The sequence below is a fragment of the Octopus bimaculoides genome, chromosome 2 (genome assembly GCF_001194135.2).
Source record: "Octopus bimaculoides isolate UCB-OBI-ISO-001 chromosome 2, ASM119413v2, whole genome shotgun sequence".
Lineage (NCBI taxonomy): Eukaryota > Metazoa > Mollusca > Cephalopoda > Octopoda > Octopodidae > Octopus > Octopus bimaculoides.
Window position 1 is genome coordinate 192322555 of NC_068982.1, and position 19492 is coordinate 192342046.

General features: G+C 36.7%; 1 protein-coding gene across 2 annotated transcripts in view; it reads right to left on the reverse strand.

Moving 5' to 3' along the window:
* Positions 1 to 19492, reverse strand: part of LOC128247059 (FK506-binding protein 5-like) — a 117787-nt gene that overhangs the window by 54591 nt on the left and 43704 nt on the right. For both annotated transcript variants that reach the window (XM_052965837.1, XM_052965838.1), the window contains one exon: positions 16650 to 16735. The gene's annotated coding sequence lies outside the window, so the exon portion shown is untranslated. The remainder of the gene's footprint in view (positions 1 to 16649; positions 16736 to 19492) is intronic.

Consider the following 19492-nt stretch of genomic DNA (forward strand, 5'->3'; position numbering starts at 1 on the left):
ACTATATTATCACCCACAAATTTGGGAAACAAACACTCAACTTTTTTCTTTTAAAACTTAATTGCATGAGATTGAAACCATGAAATTCCTCAATTTGAGCTCTATCATTTAAACTTAACTAAAATATAGTTTGTTTTTAGATTATAAAAAAGTAAATTATACTTAAATCCAATTTTTTGCCTTACTTATACTTTTTTTCATGATATTTTACCTCACAACTTTTTTGATATAAATTTTTGTTGCATGAGAACAAAATTATGAAATTCTCCATGTTTTTTTCTGTCATTGAAGCTAAAATAAATATATTTTGCTTTTAAAATAAAAAAGTTATTTAGATCTAAACTTGATTGGTGATGTTACTTACTCTCCTAGGATCAAATCTCAATTTTTTAATGTCAAAACGTAGCTAGGGACCAGTCCTCTTCAAAAATGTTAACAGTTTTCAATTTAGTTAAGAACTGAATTAGCGACAAGCTCTGAATGATGCTGCATGTGAGTAAACTGCGCCCTTAAGAATATTATTCAACTACTACCGTAGTTGAATGATACACATCAGATGGCAAGCTTCTGGATTGTTTTCATCAACCATTTCCATTCACAAGACATTGGTCAGCTTGAGGCTATTTTAGACAACACATTCCTAAGAAGCTATGAAGTAGGACCAAACCTAAAGCCCACAACCATATGTGTGCGTGCACACACACACACACACACACACATCATTCATTCATTTTACACTTATTTTTCTATTCATTCATGGGTCAGATATGTCAATATATTAGTGAGGCCTTTTACAGCCAGATGTCCTTCCTATCAGTTTTTCAAAAGCATGGAACTAGCAAGCAATTTGTTGAAAGGACATTATCTACAAAGATCACTGTTTGTAGCTCAGTGCTATTTTCAGGTGAGCATGGGAGACAAATATTAACACAAACACACAAGTATGCACACACATGCATATATACAAACATACATTTTATATATGCATATATAGATATATATATATATATAGACACAGGCATGGCAGTGTTGTAAGAAGTTAGCTTCCCAGCCACACAGTTCCAAGTTCAGTCCCACTGCATGTCACCTTGGACAAATGTTTTCTACTATAGCCTTGAGCCAACCAATGCCTTGTGAATGGGTTTGGTAGACAGAAACTGAAAGAAGCCTGTTGTATAGACCGTGTGTGTGTGTGTGTGTTCCCACCACCACTTGACAATTGGTGTTGTGTTTATGTCCCCATAACTTAGCAGTTTGGCAAAACAGATTGGTAGAATAAGTACTAGGCTTAAAAAATAAGTAGTGTGGTTGATTCGTTCAATTAAAATTCTTCGAGGTGGTGCCCCAGCATGGCCACAGTCTAATGACCGAAACAAGTAAAAGAATAAAAGAATAAATAAGCTACAAGTAAAACTTCTGAGCAGTCAGTGTTATAAACAAATTATTCGAAGCAAAACGTAGACAACTGGAACTGAACATTGAAATAGCTTTGTAAATAATTAATGTATTTTGGAAAGCAAGTTTCTATTACTTTTACTTTTAATCTTTTATCTTCAAATTGGAAATGTTTTTAGCAAATTTCACCCTATCATATTTTTACAAGATTTAATTAGTTTCCAGAATGCTGACAGATTCATGTGACTGTAATATAGGAAACATTAAAGTCAGAAGTTGGAGGAATAGTTTTGCATGTAATGGTGGTGGAGGCAGATTTGGCATAATGACCTTATAGAGAGAACAGCGAAAATTGTATACAAGATACTCAAATTAACTGGAATAAAAATAGACTGGAGGGGAAATACAGAGAAATAGAGAATACAGACAATTGTCATGAAATATAGAATGGCAAATGTGAAGACAATATTTCACAGAATAAGGCAAATTTTTCAGAGTAAAATTGACACACTAATGCCTCTTTTAACATACACACACACATACACATTGTTATATTTATATGATAAATTTTTTGTCCAGTAATGTCTGCTACAATCAAATTCTATCATCTTTGTGTTGAGTAATAAAATGAACACAACTTATCTAAGCTAGCAGAAATGTAAGTTTAATGAGATGACAAAGAAATAGTATTACGTCTACATCGTCAACTGCGGTGCTTTTAAGATTGATGCAGCAGACTAAAGCAACTTGTCTCTCGCTGAATTATTATTGATTTGGTCGACTAGTAACAACAGGAACCAGATTAACAGTAGCAGAGAATAATATTTCTGTGCTGATTGGTTAGTTGAAGTATGTTCCCAATTACCATGAAAGAGAGGTAGAAATGGTGAAAGAGGCTACATTATGGGCAAGGAAGACATAACAGTAGCCATACGCTGCATTTGTAGTCAATTCAACACTACTTGTGGTCAAAATGTCAACACTTAGCATCAGTGAGTCACTACTATCAGCCCAAGTAGTTGATTACTACACTGAACATTCACTAAACTAAAGCATGTAGGTGAGGTGATGGGGGTGAGGGAGTGACAAGGGTTTAGAAAAGAGAAAAGTAGAAGTGAAAATGCCAGAAAGGTGGGGCAGGGAAAAAAAAAAGAAGAGAGAAAAATCAGGGTGGAAAAAAGAGTAGTGTTGTAAGATAATATGTTAAAAGCTTAACTAAGAAATGTGTAGAGCTAAACATGGTAGGAAGAAATAAAGTAAGAAAATGCCAATGAAAATAAATATTCTTTACAGCAGCTGGAGAAATATAAAAAGATAAAAACAAAATGAAAGACAAAAGTTCAAGAATTTACAGAGATGCTTCTACGATTTACAGATTTATAAACTGAAAATGGCATCTTATTTCATGAAGCTAATTTATAATGTAAAATGATGGCTGAGTTGATGGAATCCCAGATAACAGGACAAGTGGTCAGCAATTCCTTTCTTGTAATTTTCTTTTTAATAAGATGGTCAAGAAACAAGGGGCAGTGGTCACCATGTTGATAGGTCACAATATCCAGTCTGAATATTTGCAGATTATGGAGGGAATTAGGAATCTGGTCAGGTGGTGATGGTAGTGTAAGAGATAATAGCATAGGTCTGTTGTATATTACTATGAGCATGTAAGGACTAGGAGGTAATGGTGGTGTTGGAGGTAGTGTTATACTGGTCTATAAGTTGTACATTAGTGACACATAAGGACCAGGTGGTAGAGTTAAACAGTATATCAGACACAGTATGTAACTTAGACACTTAACTCTCAACTTAACTACAATTAGGTAATACACAATAAGAAGCACTCTCTAAAAAAATGATAAAATTAACAAGTATTTTGAAAGCTAGTAGTACTGAGTTCAACTCTAGTGACTATGGTTTAGAGATAGATGTTCTCTGTGGAGGGGATTTCCATTTTTGATCAGTAGAAAGGAGCTGCATCCAGCTCTTCACAGATTCTTCAAGACTGGAGAGATCAGCACAACTAATGGTCCACTAGAATAATTTGCAAGTTGATGGATGCAATAAAAACATGTCATCGGGGATAACTCTGTATGTTATGTATTAAGTCCTCACCACCAAATTGATCATCAGGAGGTCTCTGGATGGTTGCCTTCAAAGAAACTAGCATTGCAGAAAGTGCTGAGTGACAGGAACACTGGATTATGTACACATACAATGTTTGGGGGACACAAAACCAAACAATAACATCAACCTCAATAGAAGCATCTTCCATCAAATTTGGTCAATCAGAAATGAGACATAGATCTAAACAACAATAAATACAATTTAGCTTATTGATTGGGGGGGGGGCGTGTGTACATGCGTGCGTGTGTATGTGTGTCTATGTGTTGGCTGTATAATTTGTGTATAAACATCAAAGGATAGATCACAGTAATTAAGAGCTCAATTAATAACAAGTCATTAAACATTTGACAGGTTATTACATTGCATTAAAATCCAGTGGAAGACAAATGCATATATATATCATCATCATCATCATCGTCGTTTAACGTCCGCCTTCCATGCTAGCATGGGTTGGACGATCTGACTGAGGACTGGTGAAACCGGATGGCAACACCAGGCTCCAATCTAATTTGGCAGAGTTTCTACAGCTGGATGCCCTTCCTAACGCCAACCACTCAGAGAGTGTAGTGGGTGCTTTTACGTGTCACCCGCACAAAAACGGCCATATATATATATATATATATATATATATATATATACATACATTGTTGGTTAAAACGAAATGATCCTTAAGAGCAACTCCTATTTACAATAAAAAGGAGAAAAGCATAAATTTCAAAGACAGATCATACTCTAATTGTGTTCATCAGTTGTGCTGTGTAGATAAACGCCACCAAATGTATAATTACACACACACACACACACACCATCATACAAGCATACACTCTTCCATGAAAAATGTCTAGCCATGGGGAAATATTACAAGTGATAGTTGGCAACAGAAAGAGCATCCAGTCATAGAATCCGTCTGACCAATATAAACATGGAAAAGTGGATGTTAAAACAATGATGATGATATCATCATTTTAACATTTCCATGCTTTCATGGGTCAGGCAGAATTCGTAGAGGCAGATTTTCGATAGCCAGATGCTCTTCCCATTTCCAAATAAGGTAATAAATTTGCTGTAGTTGGAGATGATTTCACAGAAGACCAGAAATGAAGGTTACTGTTTAGATGCTGGTTATCCTCGTTTACAACTATCACATTACATCAAAAGAAAACTGTCCAACCCATACCAGCATGGAAAACAGACGTTAAACAACGATGACGATGATGATACATACTTACTAACCTAGCTACATACATTACATACATACAGGCATATGTTGTATATACATACATATATTTATACAATGGGTTTCTTTTCTTTAGCTACCAACCAAATTCACTCACAAGGCTTCAGTTGGGCCAAGGCTATAGCAGAAGACATTTATTCAAGTTGCTGCACAATGGGACTGAATCCCAAACATGTGTGTGAGTGTGTGTGTGTGTGTGTGTGTGTGTGTGTACAGAGAGAGAGGGAATGTTCTGATAAACTTGTTAGGTTAAAGTGATGCAAAGAGGAGGTTTAACTTGAAACAGCACTTAGCAACATAGTAAGAGTTGATGATGATGATAATGACAACGACAACAACAGTCACCATTACCACCGTTATTTACCGGTACCACTGCCGCTACTATCTCCTCTGTGATGGAGTTAGTAAAGATTTATACATAGAAAGTGGGTGCTGTCATTTTGTGCAGTTAATAAACATTTGTTTTCTTAATGTCTTTATCAGTAACCTGTGAATTAATAGATCACAGAAAGAAATAAAGGAGAAGAATGAGATAAAATATAAATGAAAATGGAAATCCTTCAGTTTCCTGAAAATTCTACATTTTGGAAATTTGTTCCATTATATTTTGTTTGAGTTGTTTGTGATAGAATAAAATGAAGTCAGATAAAGAGGAAAACTAAATCTTTTAACAGGATCATAAAAACGATTGCTTCACTGAATCTTAGAGCAGTTTAAAGATGAAAAAAATATTCCTGTCAAGAATTACAAGAATCCATAAAGGCCAATCTTTGATTTTGGATTTCTGCAGTATTAAGTGGTTCAGATTAGATTCCTTCTCTGGCATAAGTCTTTTGCTGGTAATTCATCCAGAAAAAAAAATGCCTTTGTACCAATTTTGTTTTGACATAATGCAGAATTAGGTGTCCTCATGTCTACAGTGGACTTAAAGAGGTGACCAGTAAAGCTAATGGCGAAGTCATTTAACATTCAGGGAATTTGGTTTCAATCTAGTTTCAAAACACCATTCAAAAATATATAAAAATTAAATCTAAGCTACAAGAAGGCCGAAGCTGATTCCACTGAATTTGACAGAGTGTGGTTGTTGCCAGTGCCACCTGACTGGCTCCTGTACCAGTGGTACATAAAAAGCACCATTTGAGCGTGGTCGATGCCAGTGCCGCCTGACTAGCCCCGTGCTAGTGGCATGTAAAAAGCACCCATCACACTCTCAGAGTGGTTGGCATTAGGAAGGGCATCCAGCTGTAGAAACCTTGCCAGATCAGATTGGAGCCTGGTACAGCCTCCTGGCTTGCCAGTCCTCAGTCAAACCGTCCAACCCATGCCAGCATGGAAAGCAGATGTTAAACAATGATGATGATGATATTAGGGTTGTTGTAGTTTTTTTTTAGCCCTTTTGTTACCAAATATCTGCTGAAGTACACTGCCTTTGTTTCAATTAATTTTTAAAAAACAAAGAATTTAATTTGATATTTCTTATCCAAGGTTTTTGTGTCTATCATTTATCTTTTGCTTGTTTCAGTCAATAGACTGCGATCATGCTGGGGCACTACCTTGAGCAATTTTAGTTGCAAGAATCAACCTCAATATTTATTATTTTTAAGCCCGGTAATTATTCTACCATTCTCTTTTGCCAAACTGCTAAGTTATAAGGATGTAAACACACCAACACCAGTTGTCAAGCAGTGGTGGGAGGGACAAACATAAATACAAACACACACACACACACATATATATGATGGGCTTCTTTCAGTTTCTGGTGGTGGTGGTGTTTTACTTCGCAGAGTGCTTGGTCTTGTTTGCTCTGGTTGATTCTATGAGAGGGGGCAGCAGCCTGTTGTCAGACATCTCACAGGGTCTCTTTCCACACATTATTAACTTTGATACTCAGGTGTTAATTATCATGGGAGGCATTCAACATCCAGGTACCAATCTCAAAATCCTAACTGTCCCCAGCAGTCTTTTGGTCTTGCTCTGCTCTCATCTCAATTCCAATTTCTCTGACATATTTCTCAAACTTGGTTGTTAGTGCACTGAATGCTCCTACAAACACTCTCTTCATACTCCACATTCTTGCAATTTCATCTTTTAGGAGTCTCTACTTTTCCATCTTTTCTAGTTCTTTATCACTTATGCATGCATCCCCAGGCATTACAATATCTATAACTTTGGTTTCCTTTTTTTCCTCAATTTAATTATTATTATTGAGTGAGAGAGCAGTGCATGCCATCAAAATGACATTGGGGTAAAATATACAAAGCCCAGTATACCCAATATGACTACCCATTTGATAAGAGTACATCAGGCACATGCATCACAACCATATGTGCACGACATGGTGATCTCAAACCAAGATAAATGGTGCATGATTTTGCAGGTGGAGCCCAGTTAGAATTTTCTTCAACCTCCAAAGGATTCCTCTCAACACATGGCTATCATGCTCCCCCACTACTTCTGCTCATGATCAGAGATGCATATATTGTCAGCCACCAAAGGACAAGCTCAAATCATTAAGGTTACAAGCAAATCTGTGGTATTAAGCAGAATATTTGTTGTAGTCCATCTTTTATACCAAGACAAAACAATGTACATGATAACACTTCCAATCAGTTAAGATTAGAAGCCATGAGAGTCAGTGCCTGGTACTACATCAGGGCATAAATTATTATCATTATTATTATCTTCTCTTTATCACAAGTTTTGTTGGAGCTCCTGGGGTCTTGCATGTGCAACAGGCTAACTCCCTGCAGCCTACAGTACCATGCTATTTGTTCTTTTCAATTATCTGATACTTTCCTGTTTATTCTGGCCATGCCAAGGAGGCAAACCTTTTGTAATATTTCTACTGGGGACTCTATTCCAATTTCCTTTATATTCCTCTTGATGCCTTCTGATACTGTCTCCAAGGACATATATTATTATTATTATGTTGTTTTTTCTTCTTCTTTCTTCAAATTTTCTTCCATTTCTCGCCGAGTGTTTTCCGTACACCTACGGCAGAGAAACTCGTTGTATGCATTCCCAGTTCACACACGCAAATTCACAGGTAAAACATGTAGTTAAGAAAAAAAAAAGTTCATGAATGGATGTTGTTTTCACAGCGATAATGCTCTTCTCAGTACATTATTATTATTATTATTAGTAGTAGTAGTAGTATTATTATCATTATCATTATTATTATTACTATTCAAATAATTGTTCAAAAAAGAAAAACAGGAAAAGAAGTGTTGTTGTTTGCTCCTTCTTGAGCCATGTCTGGTTCATAAAGGCCAGTTTCCTGGTTTCATTGGCATGTAGGTTCCCCACCTGGACAGGACGCCGGTCTGTTGCAGGTGAGCTACTAGATGCAGGAGGAAAGAGAGAGAGAAAGTTGTGGCGAAAGAGTCAGCAGAGGTTCGCCATTAGCGTCTGCTGGAGCCATGTGGAGCTTAAGTGTTTCGCTCATAAACACACACACACTGCCAATCTGAGATTCGAACCTGCAATCCCTTGACCATGAGTCCACTGCTCTAACCACTCAGCCATGTGCTTCTACAGAAAAGGAAGTAGTGCGACTATATACGATGATGATGATGATGATAATGATATAGTCACTGACCATGAGATTCTCTGGAGAATCTTGGAAACCAAGGCAGAAAGTGAATTTATAACAGATATAATATGATGCAGCAGTCATAATCAGACGAAACATTTAATTGATTCAAATACCATACTCTACATTATTTTGCCTAACAACCTGACCGATGTCAAAGGTTGTCCTCTGGATCCATCATGTCCAATAACAGATATATATTTTAGGCTGCCTCTGTCTTTAAACCAAAAATTAAAATTTAGAAAAAAATAAAAAAGAAAAATATAGAAATGTCTGTAAAATGAATGTAAAATTTTAAGAAAGTCTGATTTTATTGGAAGTGGTCTCAGAAAAGAAAAAATCCTTTTATTTGTATTTGACAGACATTCATGAGTAAATGGCTCGTTACAGTAAATATAATAAGAGGAAATTAATAGAAAAGAAAACTCAGTGATTAATGGTGAGCTCCAACTCTGTTACAGTCATTCTAGTGTTACCTTTAGTCAAGGAATAAGACTTCAAGACCGCCCTGACTAAGAAGAACTTTGATCAAAGACATTCCAGCTGTAACGATCCCATCATTTATCTAGCAAGAACTACCTTATCCAATGTGGCCTTTCTGCTTTAAGATGGTAAAGTAAAATTTGAGGGAGCTTTAGCTATTTCTAACAGATCAAGCATATAGAGGATCTGTTATTAGTTCACTTATCTACTCATAAACACACTTGTGTCACCAATATAAATAGACAGACAGACAGACAGACAGACAGACAGAATGACAAACAGATACATATACACAAACACATATGTACAGACACACAACTGTAGCAATGCACTGGTGAGGCTGTCCATTGATTTGAGAACCTGAATAATAAAGACTGAACTTCATTTGTGCAATTTGACAGAGAAAACTACTACCTGTCCGTTTCCCCGATTTTTACTAAACAAGGTCACGAAGAGCACAAATATGACCAAAGACAGGATGGAGACTATTGTTTTAGCTTGGGAGAATGCATATCTCTTTCCAGGAGGAAATATTGGTATAGAATATCTAAGGTAAATGAAATTGGCATTACTATGGAGGCATTTGACCAGTGAGGTCTGTATATACAAATGGAAGGAATTTTTCTGAACCTGGGGGTGGGGTTAGAAACAGACTGCATGGGAATGATGCTCTGCTGAATTAGAAAGCTGAGAAAATATGTCTACTCTTTCTTTAGAAACTCGAACCTATCTATCTCTTTCAAAAAGTTTAACCAAATAGCTAACTTGTTTAGATGTTACATTAAACCTAGATTCCAAACTGTATTATCATTAACCCTACCACAAACCAAACCAGAGTCTCCCCTTACATCCAGAGATTTAGAATTACATCAGGTCCATTACTGATGAGTCAGAAACCTATCAATTAAAGTATCCCACCTTTCTGCTAATCAAAGAATATTCAATAATAATAATGCAAGATATTATAAAGAGACTCTCGGTAGACGTGGTTAAAGTGAAAGGATTAAATTTATTACAGATTCTAAACTTCAGAATGTAGGAATACTGTGAAAACAAGAAAGTGTAGTGAAACCCCTCTAGATACTGTTGTAGCTTATAATAAGATAAGGACACTGGGATACACAAGTGATGCTGATGGGACCAATAGGACACTACCTCTCCTTGAAGTGACTAACTTCTTTGAACCCCCCCCCCCTCCGGACAACTCCAGGAATGTAGGGGTGAAATTGAAGGAAAAAGATGCCACCCTTGGCTAACCTGTTTGTGTGCCATCATTGGGGCATGTTGGCAGGTAGTTGTCATCCTCATTGAGGCTTTTTGTGAGGGCTTAAAACATCTTATGGTGTAGGCACAAGACCAGAGAGATCTATGGAAATACTCCACCCATTTCTGCTATTGTTGCTCAATGCAAAGAAAGCTTTGCTGGCCAATGCTCTTGTGCTGAACAACAGACCATATTGGATATTATATAGTTTTGAACTATCCCCACACCAACAAAGAATGATGACCACTCAACTACATCGACATCATTGGCAGAGATACACAACATGGAATTGGGGGCCAACCAAAACTAATGGCATAGTCTAGTGAAATATATCTTGGCTGCAGCCACTTGAAGAAAAACATGGTGATGTGTGGAGCTGTTCCATTCATCTTGGAACAGAGATGATATTAGACCATTTCCAATAAGGAGGAGGAGGCTTAAATTAAAATAAAACAAGTTGCCATTTTCTGACTAATGCTATCACCAACGTGACCACAACAATTACTACTATTGCTGCTATCACTACAAAAAATGTCTTCAAAAGAGTCAACTGTTTATATCAGTTCCTATTTGTTATATTAATCTCAGAGAATGTTTGTTGCAATTTTTTTCTTTGAAATATTTTATAAATATTTATATAAATGATTAAAAACCAAGTAGATATAAAATTTGTTTCAAGTCACTGAAATATGGCTCTACTTGACAAAAGTCAAAAGAGATTTTCCTTTTACAAAAAAAAAGTCTCTTTGTATAAAAAAAAAAAAAAAACATAACTGCTTAGCACAAATTGAAGAAGCTGGATAAGAAACCCATTGTCTCCTTAAAAATATTGATATTTAGGTCATAGCTTCTGGATTCTAGAACCAGTAGCTGCTACATTTATACTTGAGGATAAAACAACGATTTCAGATAGAACATATTTTCATCAATTATTTTTAATACATACAAGTAGCTGAAAGAAGCCTGTCGTATATATGTATATGTATATGTATGTGTGTGTATATGTTTGTCCCCCCCAACATCGCTTGACATGTGTTTACGTCCCTGTAACTTAACGGTTCAGCAAAAAGAGCCCGATAGAATAAGTACTAGGCTTACAAAGAGTAAGTCCTGGGGTCGATTTGCTCGACTAAAAGCGGTGCTCCAGCATGGCCACAGTCAAATGACTGAAACAAGTAAAAGAGTAAATATAATAATGATTTCTTGTGGCTAGGCCCAAAACTATTTGATATATGCAACAACAACAACAACAACACTGGCTCTGGCTGACAGAAATGAGAGATCAAAACACTAATTATAACTATTCAGAAACAAACCATTAGAACAAATCTGATAAAAGCAAAGATTAAGGAAACTCAGTCAAACAGCAAATGTAGAATCTGCAGGAAAAGAGGACAACAGTATCCATCACCTTTTGAACGAGTGCAGTGTACTAACACAAAAGGAGTATAAGTGCAGGCATGACTGTGTCGGAGAAAGAGTGTGTGACTTTAATTTATTGTTTTATGCTTGTTACAGGTTAAACTCAAGACACATTGGTATTATCCCAAACCCCAAAATATACCTTTAGCAAAATCCTGATTGCATAACCTTTTCTTAAACACATCGTCTGAATTGAATATTTTCAACTTATTCAAATATACAACTTTTGTGAGTTTACTCATCTACATTTCCAAATTTGTTTATAAAAAAGTCCTTTTTGTCAGTCAGATTTTCTCATTATGGCTTAACACAAAATTCTAACCAAACTATCATTCTAATTAGATGGAGCTGAGAGTATAAAACTGTTAAACCAGTATCAAAACATAGGATAATACTAAGCTTGGACCAACTATAAAGTATTTCAATTGAATAGCCAAGAAGACAGACATTAAATGATGATGAGTCTAAATTGACACAATATATAACTGTTTGCCAAGGGCAACACAAGTCGTTGAGTATCAGTAGTAGTCCGTAGTATCAATGACCAATGAACCATCACTGACTCAGTTACTTAACTCTAAATAGGTATCATGAGGAGATGAAGCCTATAATATACTGCAAACCTCAAAAGCTCTACTTAATGTTTTATAAGCCTCACAGGACTGAGTTTACATAAAAGCAAAAATGAATCAGGAGGATGAGTGGTAGTAAAGGGTGGTTGGTGGAAGGGTAGTGATAGTAATAGTTGAGAATTATTAGTTTATATCTTATAACTGGAATGGCTGAGCAAGGGACTAAAATAATTTATAATATATACTCTCAATCCCCTAGATTCTTAGCTCACTTAGATAAACTTTTCCCTCTGGAGTTCAAATTGTTGGTGTTGATTATTCTCCCTTTCATCCTCTTCCTGTATTACCTAACCTTCCATTTAATATCAATTTCTTTCTCTCTCACTCTCTCACTCTCTCTCTCTTACTCAGGTAAAATAAAAGTCACAAAACCTCAGCTTCTCTAGATTAGTGTCAATACAATTAAATGTATTCTTGCCCTCCAATAACAATTAGTTTTGTACTGAGTCAAAACAACTAAATCTGACCAAAATAGTTAATTTCACTGAGTTCCATCACCTTAAACTATTGAGAACAAACTAACAGCAATAGGATAACCAAATATCTCTTAGCATAGAAATTAAATTGTGAAAATTTGCAATAGATTGGCTTTCATTGAGTTCTTATTAGCTGCTGACAAACGACAATACAACATAAAAGAAGTTTTATAATCTTTATACATGAATCTTTCCTGATAAAAGGAAAACAAAATTCATAGTCTGCTGACAAAGTCAATTCACACTCATCAATTAAATTTACAATTGAATTAATTAAGGTAATTGTTCTCAACCAATCAAGAATTAGCATAATGCTAATTCTTGGGTATGTGGGCATTTTGAAAATACCTCACAGAACGACAACCGTCCCCTGCATAGTTATGAGTTGATTTTGACAAGGTATATCAGCAGTTTGGCCACCCATTTGCTAGGGGTACAACAAAATCATGGGAGTGCAGCATGGTGGATTGTGAAGAGGAAGTAGAAAAGCTCAACTGAGCCAATGGTGTTTTTTACATTGATGCTGGGTGGAGGAATCCCAGAAGATCAATGGTCAGGATCACCAGGCTTTATCAAAAGAGTAACTGCAACACATTCCTTGGCGTCCATGGCTGTGTAATCAGCTAATGAAAGATTCACTATGGCTCAAGCTTCCGATTCAAATTCAGAATAATAGAATCGGATGGCAACAGAGAGTCATGGGAATCTGTGAAAGCATCATGACCAGCAACATATCAACTGGCACACCCAATCATTCACAACAATGGCAGCTAAACTAAATTATCTCAGTAGTCTTTTGGTGCTGTTAAGATGTTTTCTCTATCATAGGAAACATTGGTCTCTCAAAGGTTTTTCCTATAAAAGGATTTGGTTTCAACACTGCAAACTGAGAAAATACCCATCCCTTATACTGTTGCTGATATAAGCCAATAGGAGAGCCTCTGTGTGAGCAAACAATAGCAGCCAAATTTACCTCAGATCACACTGTATCATCTTAAACAAGGTAGGATACCTTTAAAAGCACTTTGTTGCAGTTGGAATATTTTCATTACAGGTCTACTCAAAGAGCTGACCTGACATTAAACAACAGCTGTAGACATGGCCATGTGGCTGAGAGGTTCACATCACCAACACATGCTTTCAGGTTCAGCCACCATGGGTGTCTTCTGTAGCCTCAGGTTGACCAAAGTAAGTAGAAAGAAGATCGTCATCATCATCTTTTAACTTTTGTCTGGCATTGGTTGGACAAATTGACAGGATCTGATGGATTTGAAGGCTGCATTGTGCTTTGGCATGGTTTTTATGGTTGGATGCCCTTCCTATTACCAACCACTTTACAGAGTGCAATTCTTGATGCTAACACTAGTGAGCTTATTTGGTGGTGGAGAGGAACAGATAATTTAGTAGCATAGGAGGGTGATCAAAGTAAGATATGAGTGGAGAGGGATAATGTTAAGAACAAAAGATGGATGTGAAGAGATTCAATGTGAGAATGGTAACAGAAGGTATCACAGAAAAAGAAAATGATGAAATATGTAGTTCTACTCTAATTTAATTACAGTAGCAGAACATTGAAGTTCGACAAGTGATGGAGGGATTAGAGATAGTGAGATGAAAAAGTTGTGGAGATGATTTGACATAGAAATTTCACAAGTGGCCTAGTTATGTGTATATATATATATATATATCGTTACCAGTGTCGCCTTCCTGGCACTTGTGCTGCAGCTTCGCGTTCCTGGCACGTGAAAAAAGCATTCGAGTGAAATTGTTGCCAGTGCCGCTGGACTGGCTCCTGTGCAGGTGGCACGTAAAATACACCATTTTGAGCATTGCCGTTGCCAGTACCTCCTGACTGGCCTTTGTGCCAGTGCACGTAAAAGCACCCACTACACTCTCTGAGTGGTTGGCGTTAGGAAGGGCATCCAGCTGTAGAAACTCTGCCAAATCAGATTGGAGCCTGGTGTAACCATCTGGTTCACCATTCCTCAATCAAATCGTCCAACCCATGCCAGCATGGAAAGCGGACGTTAAACGATGATGATGATGATGATGATATATATATCAGTTTCACCAAGGTGGATAGGTTTTCTCAGGCACCACATATCACCAGTCACCCCAATCTTTTGTAATCTTGAAGTTCAAGAGATCAGCCTTCATAATTCCATCTTATGTCTTCCTGTGTATTCCTCATTCACAAACTCTATCCATCATCATCATCATCATTGTTTAACATCCGTTTTCCATGCTTGCATGATTTGGATGGTTTGACTGGAGACTGGCAAGCCAGGAGGCCGCACCAGGCTCCAATCTGATCTGGCACTGTTTCTACAGATGGATGCCCTTCCTAAAGCTAACCACTCCAAATGTGTAGTGGGTGCTTTTTACATGTCACTGGCACAGGGAGCCAGTCAGGCAGCGACCCACACATGAATGAATGGTGCTTATCGTGTGCCACCAGCACTGGTAATGGCCACAACTACAATTTCCATTTGATTGTGTCAAGCAATTGGCTGTCTTCATCCATAAATTCATAACATTGCAGTCTTCTTTCCTGCATACCGCATCTGATTCCTCTTTAGGCCAGACCTATGATCATTCCATGATGATCCATGACCATTCTAACCTTCTTTTAGATATTGTGTGTCCTTCTTTTAAAGATGATACAGTGTAATTTGAGACAGTTTTTGCTGTTGTTTCTAGCAATTCCAGTGACTACATAGAAACTCTGTTGTTCACTTGTAATCTGCTCATTTGCTCCCAGCTCATAGACATTTTTCATTTCAACTAAAACATACAGCTAATTGACACCATTCAGTTTTACCCTAACCCCAACACTATTCTGTTGGCTTTAACACACAAAACTCCAATCTAATTGTTGTTAAATAATTATAGTTCACCCTTTAAAACACTAGAAGCACTTTATAATTTATTAGAGTTTTCCTAGCCTGCAGAGCTTGCTAGACAAAAGTCTTTCTCAAGATCAGTGGTTTTCAATTGGGGTTCATATACAATTTTTTGAGGTCCACTCAAGCAAGATAGTAAATTGGAGATTCACAGTAGCATATTAAGGGTCCATGAAAAAGTTTTGAATTAGATGTGTTTCTTGCAAGAAACAGCTAAATTTCTTTCTTGAATGTTTTCCATAGCTTTACCTACACAATGTGTGAAAAACAAAATAGTAATTTTGAAAGAAGTATTTATAAAACATGATTCTTAAGCATTGAATGGTTGTGGGGGCCGACCAGAATAAAATAAAAATCAAAGGAGCTCATGTGGTTGAGAGTCCTTGCTTTAGATCTTGAGAAACTAATAAAAATAACTTCTGAAAGGGCTCCAGACGAGTGCAGCCACCGTACTGTAATCTTAAAAAAGAAACTGTTGCCAAGCTGAACCTGTTTGACGATCTGTGTTCTCTCTTCACCATTACACCATCTCCTTGACGAAGATACTTTTAATCCTTATTCATTCAACCAGGACATAGACATAGATGTATATGTAAATGTCTTTTGATCATGAAGGAGCTTTTGATTAATTGTAGTTTTTTAATCCGTTTAAACAAACGAAAGAAAAATATTCCTTAGCTAAGACACCAATTTACCTGAGGTACCACACTCAGCTGACTGGGTACCTGTTGTCAAAAAATCAGTGAACCAAGCCATGTATACAATAAGCACAATGGGTAAGTGTAGCTCAGCCTTATATCAGTGCAAGCAAAAATGAGTGTTTCATTAAGTTGCAACTCATTAACATTTAAACCATCCTATAGGTATGAGGAAATTAATGAAAATATTAACCCTTTGGCATTTAAATAGGGCATATTTGACCCAAATATCTTACCTCTGTTTATGTTCAAACTGGCCAGATCAAACCTCTCACACCTACCCTACAATGTCATTCTAATAATAAACAATCACATCATTGAAATCTCAAAGCTATAAAATCATGTATGATTAATTCCAAACAATGTGTGTAAATAAGCATTACATTTGACAGAGTAATCCAACTGCTAAAGGATTAATCTTACCTCAATGATATTAATCTGGTCCAGTTTTGGTGGAAACGTCACTGAGAGCAAATCAGATTCTAGAACAAGTCATCAGATGACTCAAACTGAAAATGGAAAGAAAAATAAATAATGTTTCTCCTGAAATCTATAAGACATGCATTAACCCTTTCATAACTGTATTTCTAATTAAAAACAGGCTCTATGTTTTAATTCAGAGTATGTTGTTGTTGAGGAGTTACATGGCTATTTGCCTTTAGAAAGAAAGGTGGGAATGATGTGTAGGGGCTGCAAAGAGATAAAGAGCAACAAGGTATGTAGGTGGCCCCTCAAGGTAGGATGTGTGTAGAAGAAAATAGGGAAGAGGAATTAAGGCGCACGGATGGGTGGAGTTTGCCAGAGTATATGGGAGAGGAAGACTTAAAGAAGGGAGGGGAAGTAGGCAACAACTGTAAAGATTGGGTAGGGTCGAAAGGTGGATAGGGAATGGGGTATGACCAATGGTGCATGAGAGTTGGGAAAGGCAGAGAGATGCAGAAGAGACCAGGCTTAAAAAACAAAAAAAAGTACTGAATCAATTCATTTACCTAAATTACCTGAAAGTGGTGCTCCAGCATAGCCACAATCTAATGACTAAAACAAGTAAAAGAAAGGAAGAAAGAAAGGAAAGAAGGAAGATAGGAAGGAAGGAGAAAGATGGATAGATAGATAGATAAATAGAATAACTTTACCGTGGCTTTATGAGTTTTATTTTTCAAGCACAAGATCCAAATTTTAAACAAAGCTCAAAACTTTCTAATCCCATAACAAATGATTCTGTGTGTTATTCAGAAATTTAGAGAGAGCGAAAAAAAGCTTCTTCTAAGCAAATAACTCTAGACTTGTATTTTAAAAAGAAATCTACAAGTCCGTCTATGAGTGCTGGTGAATTGGCGATCACATCTACAAGTGAGGGTGTGCACGAGTCTAGTCTGAGTGAAAGTGATTCAGAAAACGATTATAATTAATAATAATATTTTTTATTATAAATTATCTCAACATTCTTTTTACTTTACATAAAATATTCTTTATATTCTACTGTTGTTTTATTGCCATTTATTTACAAGTATTATAAATTTTATAGGTAAAATATTTTTCTGAGGACAAATTATGATTTATAACATTGCTACTACGGGAAATTATTGCTCTGCTTTACGAGTTTTCACTTTACGAGAAGTCTCCAGGAACAAATTAATTTGTATACCGAGGCATTACAGTACACAGTTGGATGGATGGGTTTGTGTGTTTCATTTAAACTATGGAACTTGAAGTAGAGAAGCTGCAAACAATAGCATGTAAATATTGGGGTTAAAAACTCCTTTGGAGAGAAAAAGTCAAAGGCTTGTCATGGGATTGAAAACCTCATCTGTAAACAAGACCAATATTCCCCCATTGCACCAAAGCATGTTTACAGAAATTGTGGGTTTCAAAGGGTTTTTAACCCAATATTTACTGCTATTCTTTGTAGTTTCTCTACTTTGAGTAAAACCATTCAAAATGAAATAGTTCACATTCTCTCAAGGCTTCTACATTCCTGCACATATATATATATATATATATACACACACACACACACACACACAGATAGATAGTTTGAATGTCATATATATATATAGAAAGAAAGCAAACTAGATAGAGCAGCTATGGGTGTGTGCATGAAAAAGAAACTGTGTGTGCGTGTGTGTGAGTATGAAGGAAACTGGTCAAGTGAATAAGGCACTGCTTCATGCAGTGAGGTCACATTGCACTGCAGATGTTGTGTTGCTTAACGAGGCACCTAATTACAGCAGCCTTCATGGTATTATTGATTTTTTAGATGCAGAATGCGTCAGATTTATAAAGGAGGGATATATATATATATATATATATATATATATATATATATATATATATATATATATATATATATATATATATATACAGACACATACACACACGTGTACACACACATATATACACATGCACATATATAGACACATATATATATATACACACACACACACATACGCACATATAGGTCTACATATATATATACACATATACATATATACACACAAATGTATACATGCAAGATGTTTGGGCTAAATTTGAAAGTTTGCATAGAAGAAAAAGAAAACACAATATTCCATCCAATAATAAAAGTATTTTAAAACCTCAAAAAATACCAACTAGATTATGGCTGGAAGATAACAGTTTATTCAAAGAAGCTTCCCCTCAGCTTCCACCATGGTCTCAAGACCACTCCAGAACCTGGCACATGCATTCTTCACTTTGTCTCTGGGAAGACCTTTGAACACCTCCCTGATCTTGGCCACCAATTTGGCTTTGGTATCACAGGCAGTGTCTTTCTCAATTGTGCCCCACACATAGTAATCCATGGGATTATAGAAGACTAGAAATTGGGGCTGGTGAAGTTGTAGAAATTTTCCTACAACCACTTCTGACTCTTTCTGGGGGTATGGAAAGGAGCTGAACCATGCTGCTGCACATATGGCCTCCCAGCTGCAACCCTCTCCAGCCTGGGATTAACCACAGTCTCCAGCAGCTTCACATAGCCTAAGACCCTTTAAAGATGTGGGGCAGCATGATGTCAACCTCACCGGAGACAGTTTGGGGTAACATGGTTTTCATGACATGTTGGACACACATGAATCGTAGACAAGCCACCTGTTGTTTTGAGTGTTGTGCAACTGGCCCAGGCAGAAGTTCTTCTCGTCTGAAAAGAACCAGATCATCCCCAGCTCAACAGGATACCTCAGTTTGTTCAGCAGCTTCTTTGCCTTCATCATCCCCTTGGCTGTCAGAATTTGTCTCTTGTGCCTTTT